General features: G+C 39.5%; 2 non-coding genes across 2 annotated transcripts; both read left to right on the top strand.

The window, feature by feature from the left end:
* Positions 1–16405: 16405 nt before the first annotated feature.
* On the top strand, positions 16406–16509 carry LOC148578036 (small nucleolar RNA R71). The gene has a single exon (XR_015903707.1). It is a non-coding gene; the product is annotated as a small nucleolar RNA R71 (small nucleolar RNA).
* A 4047-nt stretch (positions 16510–20556) lies between these two features.
* Positions 20557–20663, top strand: LOC148578035 (small nucleolar RNA R71). Its single transcript, XR_015903791.1, has one exon. It is a non-coding gene; the product is annotated as a small nucleolar RNA R71 (small nucleolar RNA).
* The last annotated feature ends 1192 nt before the right edge of the window (positions 20664–21855 follow it).

The following is a 21855-nucleotide window of genomic DNA, read 5'->3' as shown; positions in this document are numbered from 1 at the left end:
TCTTTTATAAACCTCCTATAGAATCCTGCATGCCCTAGAAAGCTTCTGATTGCCCTAACATTGGCAGGTGGTGGTAATTTTTCAGTTACCTCTATTTTTGCTTGATCCACCTCTATTCCCTTGTTTGAAATTTTATGCCCAAGGACAATCCCTTCAGTCACCATAAAGTGACATTTTTCCCAGTTTAAAACCAGGTTGGTCTCTTGGCATCTTTTCAGAACTAGTTTCAGGTGATCAAGACAGGAGCTGAATGAGTCTCCATATACTGAGAAGTCATCCATGAAGACTTTCAGAAATTTTTCCACCATATCAGAGAAAATAGAGAGCATGCATCTCTGGAAAGTTGCAGGCGCATTACACAGCCCAAATGGCATCCTTCTATAAGCAAACACTCCAGATGGACATGTGAATGCTATTTTCTCTTGATCCTGGGGATCTACTGCAATCTGGTTATAGCCTGAGTAGCCATCCAAAAAGCAGTAATAATCATGACCTGCCAATCTTTCTAGCATCTAGTCTATGAATGGTAAAGGAAAATGATCCTTTCTGGTGGCTGTATTGAGCCTTCTGTAGTCAATACACATGCGCCACCCTGTAACTGTTCTTGTAGGAATCAGTTCATTCTTTTCATTATGAACCACTGTCATGCCTCCTTTTTTGGGGACAACTTGAACAGGGCTCACCCAGGGGCTATCAGAAATAGGATAAATAATCCCAGCCTCCAGTAATTTGGTGACCTCTTTCTGCACCACTTCCTTCATGGCTGGATTTAGCCGCCTCTGTGGTTGAACCACTGGTTTAGCATTATCCTCCAATAAGATTTTGTGCATGCATCTAGTTGGGCTTATGCCCTTAAGGTCACCTATGGACCACCCAAGAGCTGTCTTGTGTGTCCTTAGCACTTGAATAAGTGCTTCCTCTTCCTGTGGATTTAAAGCAGAGCTTATGATCACTGGAAAAGTGTCACCTTCTCCCAGAAATGCATATTTCAGGGATGGTGGTAATGGTTTGAACTCGGGTTTAGGAGGCTTTTCCTCTTCCAGAGGAAATTTCAGAGGCTCTTTCATTTCCTCTGAATCCTCCAAATCAGGCTGAACATCTTTAAAGATGTCTTCCAACTCTGATTCGAGACTCACAGCCATGTTGATCTCTTCTACCAAAGAGTCAATAAGATCAACTTTCATGCAGTCTTTTGATGTGTCTGGATGCTGCATGGCTTTGACAGCATTCAACTTAAACTCATCATCATTGACTCTCAGGGTTATTTCCCCCTGTTGGACATCAATGAGAGTTCGTCCAGTTGCTAGGAAGGGTCTTCCTAGAATGAGAGTAGCACTCTTGTGCTCCTCCATTTCCAGCACTACAAAGTCAGTGGGAAAGGCGAATGGCCCAACTCTGACAATCATGTCTTCAATCACGCCTGATGGGTATTTAATAGAGCCATCAACAAGTTGGAGACATATTCGGGTTGGTTTAACTTCTTCAGTTAAACCAAGCTTTCTGATAGTGGATGCAGGTATTAGGTTGATGCTTGCCCCAAGATCACATAAAGCTGTCTTGGTGCAATTACCTTCTAATATGCATGGTATCAGAAAACTCCCAGGGTCTTTAAGCTTTTCAGGAAAGCTCTTCAGAATGACTGCACTGCATTCTTCAGTGAGGAGAACTCTTTCTGTTTCTCTCCAATCCTTTTTATGACTCAAGATCTCTTTCATGAACTTGGCATAAGAAGGTATTTGCTCAAGTGCTTCTGCAAATGGAATCTTTATTTCAAGAGTCCTGAGATAATCTGCAAAGCGAGCAAATTGCTTATCCTGCTCCTCTTTCCGGAGTTTTTGAGGATAAGGTATCTTGGCTTTATATTCTTCAACCTTAGTTGCTGTAGATTTACTGCCTACAGAAGTGGTTGAAGAAGCCTTTTTAGAGGGGTTGTTATCAGCATTTGTGTGTGTCTGATCCCTCACTGGCAATTGAGTGCCAGAGTTAGAAACTGGAGTGACGTTAGATGCCAACTCCTTGTCTGTTCCTGGCATCTGAACGCCAGAATTGTGCCCATTTTGGGCGTTCAGCGCCAGATCCTGCCCATTTTGGGCGTTCAACGCCAGATCCTTGCCCATTTCTGGCGTTGAACGCCAATCCTGCTTTGTTTCTGGCGTTGAACGCCATTTTTGGCCATGGTCTGGGCGTTCAGCACCGGCCTTCCACCAATTTTCTGGCGTTTTAGCGCCAGAATTATTTTTCCCTGGACTCTTACTGTCCTCAGGTGAATCTTGGGTGGTTTGCTCATTTCTTGGCTTTTTGCTGCCTTGAGGTGGGGTATTTAATGTTTTCCCACTTCTTAGTTGAACTGCTTGGCATTCTTCTGTTATTTGCCTTGACAGTTGCTGCTTTGTTTGCTTAAACTGTTCGTCCATATGTATATTAGCCATCCTTGTCTCTTGTAGTCTATCTTTGAATTCGGCTAACTGCTTTGTTAGAAATTCCAATTGCAGATTGAATTCAACAGCTTGCTCTGCAGGTCTGAGTTCAGCAGTTACTGTTTTAGCCTCTTCTTTCATGGAAGAGTCACTGCTTAGGTACAGATGCTGATTTCTAGCAACTGTATCAATGAGATCTTGAGCTTCTTCAATTGTCTTTCTCATGTGGATAGATCCACCAGCTGAGTAATCTAAAGAGATCTGAGCTCTTTCTGTAAGCCCATAATAGAAGATGTCTAACTGAACCCACTCTGAAAACATTTCAGAGGGGCATTTTTGTAGCATCTCTCTGTATCTCTCCCAGGCATCATAAAGAGATTCATTATCTCCTTGTTTAAAGCCTTGGATGTCCAGCCTTAGCTGTGTCATCCGTTTTGGAGGAAAGTATTGATTCAGGAATTTTTCTGTCAGCTGTTTCCATGTCCTTATGCTAGCCTTAGGTTGGTTATTTAACCACCTCTTGGCTTGGTCTTTTACAGCAAATGGAAACAGTAATAATCTGTAGACATCCTGATCTACTTCCTTATCATGTACTGTGTCAGCAATTTGTAAAAACTGTGCCAGAAACTCTGTAGGTTCTTCCTGTGGAAGACCGGAATACTGGCAGCTTTGCTGCACCATGATAATGAGCTGAGGATTCAACTCAAAGCTACTGACTCCAATGGAGGGTATGCAGATACTACTCCCATATGAAGCAGTAGAGGGGTTATCATATGACCCCAAAGTCCTCCTGGACTGTTCATTTCTACTTAGATCCATGATGGAAAAAGGGAGATGATGTAAAATAAAAAAAATTATTTTTATTTATTTATTTATTTATTTAATTATTTCGAAAATAAAATAAATTAAAATAAAATAAATAAAAATAGGTGAAAATTTTCGAAAAAAATGAGGAGAGAGAAAGTGGTCAGGAAGTTTTGAAAAAGATATGAATTGAAAAAAGATTTTAAATTTTGAAAAAAAAATCTGAATTTTAAAAATAATTTTCGATAATTTGTTTTAAAAATAGAGAGAAAAGATATTTTTAAATTTAAATAGGAAAGAGAGAAACAATAAGATAGCCCAAGATTTAAAATTTTTTAGATCTAATGCTCCTTGTTTTCGAAAATTCTGGAGGGAAAATACCAAGAAACACCAAACTTAAAAATTTTAAGATCAAGACGCAAGGAAAACTCAAGAACACTTTGAAGACTCACAAGAACACAAGAACATGAAGAAAGAACACCAAACTTAAAATTTTTAGAAAACCAAAATAAAATTTTTGAAAAACAAAGGAAAACCAACAAGAAAACACCAAACTTAAAGTTTGGCACGAGATTTAATAGAAAAATTATTTTTGAAAAATTTTTGAAAAGAAAATAAAAGACTCTGACCCAAAAGACAAAAATTTCCTAATCTAAGCAACAAGATTCACCGTCAGTTGTGCAAACTCAAACAATCCCCGGCAACGGCGCCAAAAACTTGGTGCACGAATTGTAAATCACACTTTTTACAACTCGTACCACTAACCAGCAAGTGCACTGGGTCGTCCAAGTAATACCTTACATGAGTAACGGTCGATCCCACGGAAATTGTTGGCTTGAAACAATCTATGGTTATCTTGTAACTCTTAGTCAGGAAAACAATAAAATAATTCACTTATCAAATTTGATTGCAAGGAATAAAAGGGCAGAACACAAATTATACTTGTATGCAATGATGGAGAATATGTTGGAGTTTTGGAGACGCTTTGTCTTCTGAAATTCTGCTTTCCTCTGTTTTCTGATTCACGCATGCACGTCCTCCTATGGCAAGCTGTGTGTTGGTGGATCACCGTTGTCAATGGCTACCATCCATCCTTCCAGTGAAAAGGGTCCAGATGCGCTGTCACCGCACGGCTAATCATCTGCAGGTTCTCAATCGTACCGGAATAGGATTTACTATCCTTTTGCGTCTGTCACTACGCCCAGCACTCGCGAGTTTGAAGCTCGTCACAGTCATTCAATCCCTGAATCCTACTCGGAATACCACAGATAAGGTTTAGACTTTCCGGATTCTCTTGAATGCTGCCATCAATCTAGCTTATACCACGAAGATTCTGATTAAGAGATCTAAGAGATATTCATTCATTCTATGGTGGAACGTAAGTGGTTGTCAAGCACGCGTTCGTGGAGGAATGATGATGATTGTCACGTTCATCACATTCATATTGAAGTGCGAATGGATATCTTAGATAGGAACATGCATGTTTGAATGGAAAACAGAAATACTTGCATTAATTCATCGAGACACAGCAGAGCTCCTCACCCCCAACAATGGAGTTTAGAGACTCATGCCGTCAAAAGGTACAAAGTTCAGATCTAAAATGTCATGAGATCTGAAATAAACCTCTAAAAGTTGTTTAAATACTAAACTAGTAACCTAGGTTTACAGAAAATTAACAAACTATGATAGATGGTGCAGAAATCCACTTCTGGGGCCCACTTGGTGTGTGCTGGGGCTGAGACTTAAGCTAATCACGTGCATAGGGCTGTTTTGGGCATTCAACGCCAGCTTTGGATCCTTTTCTGGCGTTGAACTCCAACTTGTAACTTGTTTCTGGCGCTGGACGCCAGACAGCAACATGGAACTGGCGTTGAACTCCGGTTTACGTCATCTATCCTTGATCAAAGTATGAACTATTATATATTGATGGAAAGCCCTGGATGTCGACTTTCCAACGCAATTGGAAGCGTGCCATTTGGAGTTCTGTAGCTCCAGAAAATCCACTTTGAGTAAAGGGAGGTCAGAATCCAACAGCATCAGCAGACCTTTTTCAGCCTGAATCAGATTTTTGCTCAGCTCCCTCAATTTCAGCCAGAAAATACCTGAAATCACAGAAAAATATACAAACTCATAGTAAAGTCTAGAAATATGAATTTTTCCTAGAAACTACTGAAAATAAACTAAAAACTAACTAAAACACACTAAAAACTATATGAAATTAACCCCAAAAAGCGTATAAAATATCCGCTCATCAGTCTCCTTATGAGTTCTGGTTTCTTTTAGGACTTCAACAAGGGAGTTCTTAGTGGGCGTTGAATGCCCAGCAACTCCCATTGTGGCATTCAATGCCACAACTTTCTCCTTCTTGGGCGTTGAATGCCCAGCATTAACTCCCTGGCTGGCATTCAACGCCAGCACTTCCTCTTCAGATTCGACCTCAGCTGCTATAGTGAAGGCCTTACACTCTTCTCTTGGGTTTAATTCAGTTTTACTTGGAAGAGTATTAGAAGGGATCTCATGGATCCTTTTAGTCAGCTGACCAATCTGTACCTCCAGATTTCTAATGGAGGATCTTGTTTCAGTAACGAAACTTTAAGTGGTCTTAGAGAGATCAGAGACTATAGTAGCTAAGTCAGAGAGACTCTGCTTAGACATCTCCATCTGTTGCTGAGAAGGTGGGAATGGTCTGTTGTTAAACCTATTCTGGATTCTTCCACCTTGATTATTGCTGAAGCCTTGTTGAGGCTTCTGTTGATCCCATGAAAAGTTGGGATGATTCTTCCATGATGAGTTGTAGGTGTTTCCATAAGGCTCATTGTTGGGATTTCATAAGGGATTTCCTAAATAGTTAACCTCATCTATCATGGGTTGATCTGGATCATATGAATCTCTGATAAACCCATATTTCATGAGTTCTTTTGTGCTTAATTAGAGTGATTTATTCAACTCTTCACCTACTTATTCACATTAATTGCATGGTTTTACTTTCCCTTCCATATTATGTCATATTGTGAAAAACATGTTTCCTAAGCTTTAAAAAAATTAATTATTTTAATTACCTTTATTTCCATTCGATGCCGTGATTAGTGTGTTGAGTAGCTTCAGGTTTCCTAAGGTTGAATGACTTAAAGGATGAAAAAAGGAAACATACAAAAATGGAAGGAGAAGGCAAAACGGAGCTTTAAGGAAACTGGTATCCACGCGATCGCATGGACGACGCGATCGCGTGCCAGAAGCAAAGAAGCAGCGACGCGGCCGCATGACTGACGCGACCGCGCGCCTTGAGTAGAACACCCACGACGCGGACGCGTGACTGACGCGACCGTGTGGAAAGGAAAAGCTCCAGATGACGCGACCGCGTGACCCACGCGGACGCGTGACAGAGGCCACGTATCAGAATTTACAGAATACGCCCCCAGCAATTTCTGAAGCCCTTTTTGGCCCAGATCCAAGTACAGAAAACATAGATTAGAGGTTATAAAGTGGAGGAATACATCCATTCAAGAGAGAGCTCGCCAATTTCTAGTTTTCATGATTTAGATTTAGTTTAGAGAGAGATTCTCTCTCTCTCTTAGGATTTAGGACTTCTTCTTGTTTTGGGAGTAACTCTGGATCCAGGTTTTAATGGTCTTTTATTTCAATTTTACTTTTATTTATTTGATTCCAATATTTGAATTGATTATTATAATTTAAATTATGAATTATTCCATGTTACAGATTTCTATTTGAATTAATGATATTTAAGGTATTTTTCAGTTTATGATTGTTCTCTTTGATTTAAGTTGCCATTGCTTCCCATCTAAGGACACTTTTATTATTTCAGCAATTTACTTTTTCCCCTTTTGGTCTTGATTAAGAAATCAGTGACTCAACATTATCGAACTCAGCATAATTGATAATCGTTATCTTGCTAATTGATCTGAACTTCAATAATCCCAACTTTTTCCTAGGAAATAAATAGGATTCGAATGTCAAACTAATTAGTCCCTTGACTTACCTTTGCTTCATAGGTTAACTAAGTGGAATTAAGATACAACTTTCATTATTGTTGAGAGGAATAACTAAGTTTGACTTCTAATTTCCCTTATCTTGCCAAAAGTTGTTTTACAGTTATTATTTATTTTTAATTGCCATTTAATTCACTCGTCATTTAAATTACTTGCTTCTCACCTTCTAAACCCCGATTACAACCTTTATAACCAATAATAAGAACATACTTCCTCGCAGTTCCTTGAGAAGACGACCCGAGGTTTGAATACTCGGTTAACAATTTTTAAGGGGTTTGTTACTTGTGACACCCAAAACATTTGTACGAAAGGGATTTTTGTCGGTTTAGAGACTATATCTACAACGCGACTATTTTTATGACATTCTTTACTGGCAGAAATCATGATCATCAAAATGGCGCCGTTGCCGGGTAACTGCTAACGTGTGCCTTATTATTGGTTATTGTAAATATTTTTCTTTTGCTTGTTTATTTATTTTTGTTTTTCCTTTTTATCTTTATTTGCTACTATGAACTCTCACCCCTCTCGCTTTGAGTTTGGTTCTAACATTGTTAAAGGAAATAGAAGTTACAGCAGGAATGTGCATCAAGGTCAGACCAATCAAGGATGGATGGAACCAAGAGGATCTAATCAACCCTTTTGGCAGCAACACCCTCCGAGATATCCTGGACAAAGACCATTCTACCGTGCATACCCAGCTGAAAGACATGGTGGACAACCTTGTAACTACCAACAAGCCCCACTCCGTGCATATGAACCATCCTTTCAACATAACCTCGAACCACCACACTCACAAGCTTCTCTTCACCATTTGCCATCATATGATCCTTCCTTACCCCAATACCAATCTAATCGTTCCCAATCATCACCACTTTCCTTTGTATCATGTCCAAGTCCGGCAAACCGCGAAGCAGAGGATCGCCTAAAAGAAACAGTAATTAAATTTCAAACAACCATTCAACAACTGGAGCAAGCACTAATTTAATGGGCCACTAGGCGCTCAAATATACAAGGATCAACCATAGCTCCATGTGGACAGCCCGATGAAGAGCGTAGCATGAAAGAAATACTAGAGACTCCAGTGGACAAGACAGAGAATGAATTCATACTAGAACAAGTGGAAGAAGCTGTCATTGTTCAAGAAGAAGAGTTGGTTGAAGATCTAGGAGATGCTGAACTTCCTTGGGAATCCAGAATTGAGGAAAACTCCGTCCAAGATGCTACAGTTGATGCTAAGGAGGATACCGTACAGTCTCCAAGACAAGTCGTTTACGAAGAATCAGACGGAATAATCCAAGAAGCAAATTTCCTTGATGATGATAGTCACAAGTCTAGTTCTCCTAGTGATGAACTTGCGTCCGCAAGTGAATTCTCTGAGATCGAAGAATTTTCTCCAAGTGAATATGAAGATGATGCGGAGGTAGATTTCTCTCAACCTCCAATCTATGACTCGAGTGATGAGGAAGACATAGAAGACTTTGACCAGGATACAGATACAATTGAAGATCTTTGCAAGGAAGTGGAAGAATTCACAGAAGAGCACAAGGAAACGGAACTTGCAGAACCACCAAAAACACATATCCCAAGGCCATTACCACCTAATACAAGCTTCAAGTGGGTACAATCCTTAACTTATAATTTTACTTATTCACTTGAATATAGTTTGCTTGAAACAGATGGCCAACTTAGAGCTCTCTGCGGCTTTAAGAGTAAGAGGGAATTGGCTCGTACTCAGAACTGGTGCACCAGGTTCAATAAAGTTCCACGCTTCACCTCAAGTACACGGATTGGTATCATGCTCAATTGCATGGATCACGGAGAACGTTTGGTCACCACGGTGAGATTCTACTTTTTAACCCGCCCGAATGGAAACTTACAAATCAAAACGGAGGCGGATCTAAAAACACAGCTTGGGATCATGGATTATATTCTGACATTCGTCATCCCGGGAGGCTGAATATCTGTTTGAAGCTGCTCAGAAGCTTTACATGCCTAGTTTGGGACCCCGGAGGCTATTGGCATTCCAAGCACTGGTGGAAATTTTTGGACGAATTTAAACATAAGCCACCATAACAGGATACTCTTCCAATGTCCAACTTAAGGACTTTAACTAAAAGTGCTAGGTGGGAGACAACCCACCATGGTATGGTCGCTTCTTTCTCAATCTATTTCTTGTTTATTATTTTCAATTTACCCTTTTTTTTATTTTAACATTAACCTGGAATCATGCATAGCATTCATGTTAATCACTGCATCCTGCATTTTTCAGTTAAAAAAAAAGGGTTGCACGACGCGACCGCATGCCCATGCGATCGCGTCATATCGCGAAAAACACCACCCATGCGACCGCGTGACCCACGCGGCCGCGTGATATATATATCGGCGTAAGGATCCAACGAACAGAAAGTTGGGCTGGAATCGTGCGGCTCTTGTGCGTTTCGCACAAATTGGCCCACGCGATCACATGCCCCATGCGATCGCGTCACTTACCCAATACCAATCCCACGCAACCGTGTGAGCGACGCGATCGCGTCGCATGGATTGCATATCACCCCAAAAGGTGACAGAGAGTTGCGCTGAAACGGCGCTGGAGTCGTGCGTTTAGCACGAATTCCAGCGACGCGATCGCGCGACCCACGCGATCGCGTCACCCCTCTTTTCCCCCCTCTCATGCGATCGCGCGCCCCACGCGACCGCATGCCCCACGCGGCCGCGTGGATTCGAAAATATAACCCCCCCATCCACGCGAACCCTATCAGTCGCGTAGCCCCCCCTTCACCCCCAACCCTCTTCTCCTTCTCTGTTCTTCTTTCCCCAGCCACCGCCGGCCAGCCACCACGCCACCACCCCGACGCCGCCGCCGCCCAAACGTCACCACCGTACCATCCCCTCCCCTTCTCTCTTCTTCCTTCTTCCTCTCTCCTCCCCTTTCCACCACAGCCACCTCCGCGAGCACCGCCCAGCCACCGCCGGCCATCCAGCCGCGCCCCCCTCTCCGCCACCCACCCCCTTCAGCCAGCATCAACCACTGCCCTCCCTTCCCCTATCCTCTTCCTCTCTCACTAACCCTAATACCTCCCTCCGCCACTGCCCCCTCAGCCGCCACCGCGACGCCGTGCACCACCACCGTGCCGGACGCCGCCGCAGCCACCTTCTTCCCTGTTCCACCCCTTCCGCTTACCAGGTTCCGCAACACGCAACCCTTTTTATCCGTTCATCACTTTTCTGTATTTTTTTTCCGTTTATGTTCATGATTAGGATAGCTAGACTTGCATGTTGTAGTGGATTTTTAGGTTGTTAGGTAGCTTAGGCTGTGGTTAGTGGATCTAGGTCTGTTTCCTTGCACTGTTCTTACTTCTGTTTTATCCTATGTGCAAATCTGTTGCTGCTATAATCATGATTCATATGCTGCTTTCTTGTATGTTGTTGCTGTTTACATTGAGTTTTTATGTTTATTTTATATCTCTGTACATGCAATTTTATTTCTTTTAATTCATATGAACTGATATGATTGCTGTTTATTTTCCGGGACAATCCAATTTTAGCCGGAATGCTGCCCAAATTTTTTGAAAATTGTTTTCATTCTTGTTTTGGTTTGGCAACTCCGTTTTACTCTGCTTCCCCCAAACCATTTCATGAATGCTACGGCCACTTTCTTATCCTCTTTGATTTCCTGTTTCATAACCTGCATTTGTGATTCACTGATTCCAATTTCTGATTTCTTTATTTCTATTCGAATCAGCATCACCCTGTTTTCTTTATTCGATTATGAGTACTTCTATTCTTACCTGTGAATCCTTGTTATATGGAATTTTTTCTATGCCACTTACTTTCCTAACTCACTAATTTTAATTTACTAATTTCTTTTTACCATACTAACCCTCTTGATCACTTTTCTTATCACTTTCACTTCCTCTAACTTTCTCACTATGGCATGTTGATTTTTTTTCTTTCCATTTAACATTAATTCAATCACATTTCAATTACTCATTTTCCTTATTCTATTTCTCCCTTACCGCTTTGAGTTTCCTTTGTTTAAATTGCCTATTTGCTTTCCTATTTTATCCATTTCCTGGTTTTCTGTTTTTCAGGATGTCTGCCTCACAAAGGAAAGGCAAAGGCAAGGCTACTGGCAAGCGCAAGCGAGGAGATTCCTCTCAGTCCATCATTGCTCTAATGCACGATTCCTCATGGCCGAAGAAGAACTTCACACAGCAGGAAAAAGCTGACCAGCTGCTCCCTTCGACTGATCCTATAAAATTTGCAAACCGGTACTGTGAGCTGAAGTACCCGACTTTTGCAAACTCCAGAAATCTATACCTGGAACATACCTTGAAGATTCCAGAAGCCCTCCAACAATACACCACTGAGCAAATCAAGCAAAGGGGCTGGTTCTTTCTGGAGAGACCACTGACAGAGGTCAATGCATCTTGGGTACGGGAATTCTATTGCAACTACTACCTTACTACCCTAGATGCAGTGAACCTGAGGGGAAAGCAAATTCTGGTCACTGAGGAGGCCATAGAGACCGTTCTCCAGCTCCCAGCCAAGTCCGATCAGCCAGATGGTTATGCACAGGCTGAGGAGGACATGGGCCAGATGCGGTTTGATTGGGATGCTGTGAAGGCATGGATAGCTCTCGATCCTGCTGTTCCTTGGGAGATGGGTCAGGACACCACTATGCCTAGAGGGATCAAGAGAGTGTACTTGAATGATGAGGCTCGGCTATGGCATCAGATCTTGAGCAACTATGTGATGCCGAGTACTCATGAGACTGAGATCCCGGCTGCCATGATCACCCTCCTCTGGTGTGTGCTGGAGGGTAAGGACCTGTACTTGTCTCGTTTTATTCGGCATTATATAGCCAGGGTCCACATCCGAGGCACCCTCCCCTTTCCTTATCTGGTTACACGGCTAGGCCGTCAGGCTGATGTGCCTTGGGAGGATGCCGATGAGCGACAACCAGCAGCGGACTGCAGGAAGATCATCCCTCACAGCAGGAACTTTCTTGCTTTGGGCTACAGACCACCACCTGTCACTGCTACTGATGAGACAGCCCCTCCATCTGCTGGACCCTCTTCATCCACAGCTGCCCCAGCTACCTCTGCTGCCACCACTGCACCTCCACCCGCCTCTGAGCCGGTTTATCACCTCGTGCACCGTCTATTCTGCCAGCTTGATCAGATGGAGCACCGTAACAGGCGCCGGTATGAGAGATTGGAGCGCCGCAGCAGGCGACGCTATTCCCATCTGAAGCTGATGATCAGACAGGGCACCGACATCCCCTCCGAGCCCGACACACCATCAGAGCCATCAGAGGAGGAGGAGGATGAGCACGAGGAGGAGCCTCATTCCCAGGCGGAGACTCATCAACAGGCAGGCACAGAGCACGCTACACCACAGCAGGAGGCCCCACAGCAGCTTGAGGCTGCAGATCCGGAGATCCCAATCCAGTCAGTCCCCCCTCTACAGCATCCAGACTCTTAGCCCACCACCGCCACAGAGACCCCAGCTACCATCCCTACCAGTGATGACACTCCTTCACACCCGGCTTGATTGAGCATCGGGGACGATGCTTCATTTTAAGTGTGGGGAGGTCGCCATCTCTAGCGTTTATTTTGGTGAACTACTACATACTTTTTCTTTTATTTTGGATATTTTTCTGTATTTTTCTCTTTTTCTTTTATTATTATTTTTTGAGTACTTATACATTGCTACTTGTGTATTTTACTCTATTTTCTGCATTTTGCATTTTTTGTTCATATTTTAGTTATTTAGTTCATTTTAGTTATTTAGTTTAGTTTGCAATTCTAACTTATTAGTGGATCAATTAGTATAATTTACCCTTTTTACATAAGACAGCTTAGTTATAGCTTAGTTTAAATTGACAAATATAAAAAAGAGTAAGCTAGGAACTTGAACATAATAGATTTAGATCCATAAAACCTTGTATATATAGCATTACATGATGTAGTTAAACTGACAACATTTCATCAAGGAGAAACATAAAAACTTCAAAGGCTACCCTAAATTACTTTTTAAGAGAATAATGAGAATTTTTAACTAAACCTGCATGACATACATAAGTGATAAATGATTTTTCAGCTAGAGAACACATAGCCTGTGAGTTTTGAGCTTAACTGTATGGTTACATTCAAACCATAATTTTTATTTCTGTGTGTTTCAACCTTCTTTCTTATTCTGGTGTTCTTTACTTTGTTTTAGTCTATATGTCCGATTATAGAATATAGGTACATCTCAAAATAATGATTGAGGCCATCATTTGATTTTAGCTCACTTATCCCAAATTAGCCTACCTTTTACATCACTTTTGTTAGTCCCCTTTGAGCTTTTTAAAAAAAAAATCCTTATTCTATTTTAGCCAAATTACTAGCCTTAAGCAGAAAAACAAAAGAAAATCCCAAGTGAATCCTTGGTTAGCTTAAGATAGAAAATTATAAATAGAGTAAAATGTGGGAAACTTATTGGGAACATAGTTGATAAAGACAAAAGGTAGAAAAATTAAAAAGAATAAAGCAACTCAAAATTTTGGGAAGCAGGCTCATGAAAATTCAAATTAATTAAAATTACCATGTGTATTCAAAAAAAAAAGTTAGTTTTCAAGCATGTAAATAAGGGGATACAAAAAAAACTCCCCAATGCAAAATAAAAAGCAATGCACATGAGGATAAAAACAAGAATTGAAACATGAGCATGTGACATCAAAAGCGAGAAAATAGGGAGAATAGGTAAAGAAGCATTGTTTTACTAAGTATGTATGTTAGGTGAGATCTTAGTCTAATTAAGGGTTCACTTATTAGCTCACTTAGCCTTATACATATATCCTTACCCTTTGCCTTGACCCCATTACAACCTTAATTAAAGACCTCATGAGTTTTGGTATGACTATGTTCTATAATTGTTGATTGGTTAGACGAAAAACAAAGTTATAGAAAGGAAGAATGAAAAGAAGAATAGAGTGATTAACCCAATAAACACTAAGTGATTAGAGAGAAAACACAAAATCCAGTGAGGGTTCAAAAGCTCATTAAACATTTATCTCTGATTTTCTTGCAAGTTTTTTTCTCTCATCTCATTTGCAAAAAAAAAATGCTTTATTATTTGAGGGTTAGCCATATATGTATATATATCTCCTTGAGAATGTGAAATAATTTGACTACATGTAGGCTTTATATATGAGTGGATGAATTAGAATTGCATGACTCATTAGGTAGATGCATTTAGCATAGGTTGCATTTCATAACATTCCATCACTTTAACCTTAATTATTTACCTTGGATTTAGCATGAGGACATGCTAGTGTTTAAGTGTGGGGAGGTTGATAAACCCATATTTCATGAGTTCTTTTGTGCTTAATTAGAGTGATTTATTCAACTCTTCACCTACTTATTCATATTAATTGCATGGTTTTACTTTCCCTTCCTTATTATGTCATATTGTGAAAAACATGTTTCCTAAGCTTTAAAAAAATTAATTATTTTAATTACCTTTATTTCCATTCGATGCCGTGATTAGTGTGTTGAGTAGCTTCAGGTTTCCTAAGGCTGAATGACTTAAAGGATGAAAAAAGGAAACATACAAAAATAGAAGGAGAAGGCAAAACGGAGCTTTAAGGAAACTGGTATCCACGCGATCGCGTGCCAGAAGCAAAGAAGCAGCGACGCGGCCGCATGACTGACGAGACCGCGCGCCTTGAGTAGAACACCCACGACGCGGACGCGTGACTGACGCGACCGCGTGGAAAGGAAAAGCTCCAGATGACGCGACCGCGTGACCCACGCGGACGCGTGACAGAGGCCACGTATCAGAATTTACAGAATACGCCCCCAGCAATTTCTGAAGCCCTTTTTGGCCCAGATCCAAGTATAGAAAGCATAGATTAGAGGTTATAAAGTGGAGGAATGCATCCATTCAAGAGAGAGCTCGCCAATTTCTAGTTTTCATGATTTAGATTTAGTTTAGAGAGAGATTCTCTCTCTCTCTTAGGATTTAGGACTTCTTCTTATTTTGGGAGTAACTCTGGATCCAGGTTTTAATGTTCTTTTATTTCAATTTTACTTTTATTTATTTGATTCCAATATTTGAATTGATTATTATAATTTAAATTATGAATTATTCCATGTTAAAGATTTATATTTGAATTAATGATATTTAAGGTATTTTTCAGTTTATGATTGTTCTCTTTGATTTAAGTTGCCATTGCTTCCCATCTAAGGACACTTTTATTATTTCAGCAATTTACTTTTTCCCCTTTTGGTCTTGGTTAAGAAATCAGTGACTCAACATTATCGAACTCAGCATAATTGATAATCGTTATCTTGCTAATTGATCTGAACTTCAATAATCCCAACTTTTTCCTAGGAAATAAATAGGATTCGAAGGTCAAACTAATTAGTCCCTTGACTTACCTTTGCTTCATAGGTTAACTAAGTGGAATTAAGATACAACTTTCATTATTGTTGAGAGGAATAACTAAGTTGGACTTCTAATTTCCCTTATCTTGCCAAAAGTTGTTTTACAGTTATTATTTATTTTTAATTTCCATTTAATTCACTCGTCATTTAAATTACTTGCTTCTCACCTTCTAAACCCCGATTACAACCTTTATAACCAATAATAAGAACATACTTCCTCGTAGTTCCTTGAGAAGACGACCCGAGGTTTGAATACTCGGTTAACAATTTTTAAGGGGTTTGTTACTTGTGACACCCAAAACGTTTGTACGAAAGGGATTTTTGTCGGTTTAGAGACTATATCTACAACGCGACTGTTTTTATGACATTCTTTACTGGCAGAAATCACGATCGTCAATCTCCTTCACATGAGGCTTCTTGAGTGCTGTCAGCTGCAGCTTGTGATCCATTCAGATGCTGAGGGATCATATTGACCTGTTGGGTCAGGATCTTGTTCTGAGCCAATATGGCATTTAGAGTGTCAACCTCCAGGACTCCTCTCTTTTGAGCCACCCCATTGTTCATAGGGTTCCTCTCAGAAGTGTACATGAATTGGTTGTTGGCAACCATATCAATAAGTTCCTGTGCCTCTTCAAACGTTTTCTTCAAGTGGAGTGAACCACCAGCAAAGTGGTCCAATGCCATTTTGGACATCTCAGAAAGACCATCATAGAAGATATCTAGCATAGTCCAGTCTGAAATCATGTTAGGATGGCACCATCTGGTCAGTTACTTGTACCTCTCCCAGGCTTCATAGAGGGATTCACCCTCTTTCTGTCTGAAGGTCTGAACTTCCACCCTAAGCTTGCTCAGCTTCTGAGGTGGAAAGAACTTGGTTAAAATGAATTGACCACCTTCTCCCATGAGTCTAGGCTTTCCTTAGGCTGAGAATCCAGCCATAACCTAGCTCTGTCCCTTACAGCAAAGGAAAAAAGCATAAGCTTGTAAATCTCTGGATCCACTCCAGTAGTCTTGACAGTATCACAGATCTGCAAGAAATGAGAGATAAATCTGTTGGGATCTTCCTGTGGAAGTCTATGAAACTGGCAGTTTTGTTGAACTAGAGTGACCAGTTGAGGCTTCAGCTCAAAGTTGTTTGCACTAATGGCAGGTATAGAGATGTTGTGCCCATAGAAATCAGAAGTGGGTATAGTAAAGTCACCTAGGACCTTCCTTGCGTCTCCTCTGTTATTAGGGTTGGCTGTCATGTCTATATTTTCATCTTCTTATTTGAAAAGCTTTGTGAGGTTTCCTCTGGAGTGTTATTCTCTAGCTTATTATAGCCATCTCCTTAGAGTCCTCTCAGGTTCAGGATCAGGATCAAAGAGAGGTTCTTTATCCCTGTTCTTGCTCATAAACAAAAAAAAAGAATGCAAGAAGAGAAGAAGAAAGGATTCTCTATGTCAAAGTATAGAGGTCCTTTGTTAGAGAGAGATAGGTCAAGAGGAGAAGAAAAGAAGATGTCATTTAATAAGGATAGTTTTCGAATATCAATAGAGAGAAAAGAGAATATATTTTTGAAAATAGAGAGGGAAAGAGAGATGAAGTTTTCGAAAAAGAAGAAAGAGAAAGTAGTTAGGAGGATTTGAAACAGAAGAAAGATAAAGGAAATAGAAAGAGACTAAGGTAAAACAAGTAACTAACTAATAAACAAGAAGTGAAAATAAAAGATTTGATTTTGAAATTCAATTTTAAAAGAAAGTAAAGATTTAAAATTTAAAAGTTTTAAATTTAAAAAGAAGATAAGATAGGAAGGATTTAAAGTAAGAAGATATGATAAAGATTTGAAAAAGATTCACAAATATAAGATTTGAAATTTGATTTTTAAAAAAGATTTGATTTTGAAATTTGAATTTTGAATTTTAAATTTTGAATCTTGAAATTGAATTTTAAAATTTGAATTTAAAATAAGATAAGATAGGATTTTTGAAATTTTAAAGATAGATAAGATAAAGATTTGAAAAAGATTTGAAAAGATAAGATTTGAAATTTAAATTTTAAACTTCACTAACAAGAAAATACCAAACTTAAAATTTTTAAATCAAGATAAGAAAAGATAGCAAGGTTTTTGAAAAAATTTGAATAAAAATAAAAGAAATATATATTTTTTGAAATTTTCAAATTTTAAAGAAAAAAGAAAAACAACCAAGAGACACCAAACTTAAAAATTTAAGATCAAATGACATTGGTTTTCAAAAATTGAAAGAAAAACACCAAAAGGCACCAAACTCAAAAATTTTAAGATCAAACAAGAAAAATGTCAAGAATAATTTGAACACAATGAAGAACACTCAAGAACAATTTTTTTTCGAAAAACTAAGAAAAGAAAAACAAAGAAACACCAAAAAGACATCAAACTTAAAGATTGACACAAGCCTCAAACAAAAGAAAAGAAAAATATGATTAAAGATAAAAAATTTTTGAAAAGTTTTTGAAAAAGAAAATAAAAAACACAATTAAAAGAGCTATAAAACCTTAAAAATTACCTAATCTAAGCAACAAGATAGTCCGGTAGTTTGTCAATCTCGAGTGATCCCCAGCAACGGCGCCAAAAACTTGGTGCGCGAAATTGAACTCTGCAAGTTTCACACAGATGAACCGGCAAGTGCACCAGGTCATCCAAGTAATACCTCAGGTGAGTGAGGGTCGAATCCCACAGAGATTGTTGGATTGACCAAGCAATGACTATCTTGTAAATCTTAGTCAGGCGATTAGAAAAGATGGTTGTTTGTTTAATAGCATAAATAAAAATAGTAAAGAACGAAATACCAGATTACTATGAAAGCAATGATAGAGATTCAGTTAAGGCTTCGGAGATGCGTATTCTTTCCGGATTAACTTTTCTTACTGTCTACTTCAATAACGAATGATTCATTCAATGGTAGCCGTAATTGACTAACTTCTGTAGCATCCTCATCAAGTGAGCCTCTTCTAAACCATAGCAGTCCACCATATCTGAGAAACTCATGTAGCATCCTTATCAAGTTAACTCATGGCTTCCCACTATGGCCGAAGGTGAAGCGCTAAACAATCCACTCCCCTTCGCGATCCTACTCAAAACGTCACAAAAAAGGACGGATCTTCCGGATCAGAGAATGCTGCTTCTCTAACTCTAGCCTTAATGCCACAGAGACATCAGTAACCCATGGTCAACAGAATTTTATATCACTTTTCCAAAGTCGCCCAAGTACACTCTTGGAACCCGCAGTGCACTCTCTAGCTGTGGTTCAATGCTATTCGGGTCAAAACTCGCACGGAACCCATGTAGAACAAGGATGATTGTCACAGTTCATCCTCAATTCATGAGATGAAAAACAAAAATACACATGAGAATGGAATCGAACGTGTAGTGAACTAGAGACAGTAATATTATTAATCCATGAGAATCAGCAGGGCTCCTAACCCTAACTTAGGAGGTTTAGTAGCTCATAGTTTACAGAAAGTAATAGTGAAACATGCAAAACGGCAAAGATCCCTAACAATGGTGATCTTTATTCTATATATAATAACCTAATAACAAAGAAGTACAAAAGTATGATAGCCTAGACTAAAGGTGCGAAGATCCACTCTTGCGCCCACTTTGGTTGAGTACTTGGGCTGAGCTTGGCTTCCATCTTGAGGGATGGGCGTTGAACGCCCATTGCGGGGTGATTTGCGCTGCCTTGTACTTCTTGGTGGCATTGAACGCCAGGAATAGGGTGGAATGTGGTGTTCTGGCTTAGGTCCCTTTAGTGCGTTGAACGCCAGAAAGGGGGTAACTCCTTGGCGTTCAACGCCCAATATGGGCATGCTCCTTCGAAGAAAAGATAGACCAATATATATTGCTGGAAAGCTTTGGAAGTTAGCTTTCAACACCGTTGAGAGCACATCATTTGAATCTCTGTAGCTCCATAAATTCTCGTTTGAGTGCATAGAGGTCAGAATCTGACAGCATCTGCTACGCTTTCCTTGCCTCTGAATCGGACTTTGCCAAAACTCCTCAATTTTAACCAGAAATTATCTGAAATCATCAGAAAACACAATAACTCAGTAGAATCCAAAAATTTGAATTTAGCACTAAAACCTATGAAAATTTAATTAAACTTAAACAAAATATAACTAAAATAATATGAAAATGATGCCAAAAAGCGTATAAAATATCCGCTCATCAACCCATTTGCACCTCCAAGTTCCTAATTGAAGCTTCTTGGTTTTTAAAGTTTGCTCTTGTCTCTTGCATGAAACTTGAGGTTTGTTGGACAAAAGTAGAGGTGGACTATGGGAGTTTCTCTAGGATGATTTCAAGAGAAGAGCCTTTTGAGGGTTTTGTGGTTGTACGGGAGGTGTTTGTTATTGGTAAAGTATGTTGAAGTTATTATGTTTTGGTCATTGATTATCCCAACCAATGTTAAGGTGATTCTGCCATCCAAGGTTGTATGTTTTTGAGAATTAATCATTGTATGGTGGCCTTATGGGGTTTCCATGTAGTTTACGTGCTCAACAGAGGGTTGATCATCTTGAAACAGCTCACACCCTTCACTTTTATAGGCTCCTCCACATAAGTCATAGATCATGACTTGTGTTTCCACTACTAAAACTTGTATGTTCCCCATTTGTTTAGTGAGTGAATTGATTTGCTGGGACATAGCCTTGTTCTATGCCAGAAGAGTGTCCAGTGTATCCAACTCCATCACTCCTCTCTTCATTGTTCTTTCAATTGAATACATGTACTGGTTTTTTGCTACTACTTCAATTAGCTCTATGGCTTCTTCAATTGTCTTCTTGTGTAAGATTCCTCCTGCTGATGAGTCTAACAAGGTCCTAGAGGCATGAGTGATTTCGTCATAAAAGATTTGGAGTTGTAACCAGTCAAGGAACATATTATGAGGGCACTTTCTCAGCATCTCTTTGTATCTGTCCCAGGCTTCATATAGGGATTTTTCATCTTTTTGGGTGAAGATTTGAATGTCATGTCTCAACTTTTTCAAATTTTGTGGCAGAAAAAATTTGATTAGGAACTTATTGACCAAATCCTTCTATGTTACAATACTGTCTAGGGGCTGGGTTTGGAGCCACTTCTCGGCCCTATCCCTTAGAGAGAATGGGAACAACCTTAGTTGGATGGCTTCAAGGGAGACTTCATTGCTCTTGATTGTGTCACATATTTGTAGGAAGCTGGATATGTGCAAGTTTGGATCTTTTTGAGAGCTCCCACTAAACTAATCTTGTTGCACCAATTGGATGAGTGAGGACTTTAATTCAAAACTATTTTCTTGTACATTGGGTCTTACTATGCTACTGACACAGTTTCTAGAAGTAGGGACAGTAAAGTCACTAAGAATCTTTTTAGGATTATTTGGTTCGTCTGTAGTCCTCTCTTCTTTTTCTCTCATGGCTCTTGATTGCTTTTTTAATCGAAATAGGTTTAGTTCTATTTCAAGATCGTACTGGAGAAGTTCCTTGTCTTTATTGCCTTGCATAAAAATACAAAGACAACACAAGTGAAATTGAAATTCCCAACGTCACAGTGAAAAGGCTTCCAAGTAAGATAAAAACAAAAGAAAAGAAAAAAAAAGTCTAATTTAGAGAATCAACTAAGTGGTTTGTTGTCAATCTCAATCAATCCTTGACAATGGTGACAAATACTTGATGGTGAGAAACTCAATTTAGCAAGCGCACCAAATCGTATCAAGTAATACTACAATGAGTGGTTATCGTTCCCATGAGGATTAATAGACTGAGCAAGCAATGTTTAGTTGATTATTCTAATTAGACAATTTGAAAACTTGTTTGAAAGGAATTAAACGTTGAAATAGAGAACTAAAAGAGAGTACGACTTGAATAATTGAGATGAAAATAATATAGATGAAGATGTTAAGGCATTTGAGATGTTTAAGTTTCAGGATAAACACTTCTTACTATCTACTTTAATTATGCAGAGATGCATTCATGGCAAACCGTAAATAATTAAACCTCAATCCCTTGGTGATTCGATTTCTCATAATCTAATCAACTGTCAATTCCTTGATCAATTAACTATTGACAAGAGGTTAAACACAATTTCTGATTTAAAGCCACACAATTCTTAAAGGTTAATTCTAGTTGATTTTATGTCACTTAGTAAGACTAGTTTTAGAAACTTGAAGAACTATGAGAAGAAGTATCAAGCTAATT

Source organism: Arachis ipaensis, chromosome B1, assembly GCF_059453495.1.
Source record: "Arachis ipaensis isolate K30076 ecotype BB chromosome B1, ASM5945349v1, whole genome shotgun sequence".
NCBI classification, from domain to species: Eukaryota; Viridiplantae; Streptophyta; class Magnoliopsida; order Fabales; family Fabaceae; genus Arachis; species Arachis ipaensis.
This window is presented reverse-complemented; position numbering and strand designations above follow the sequence as displayed.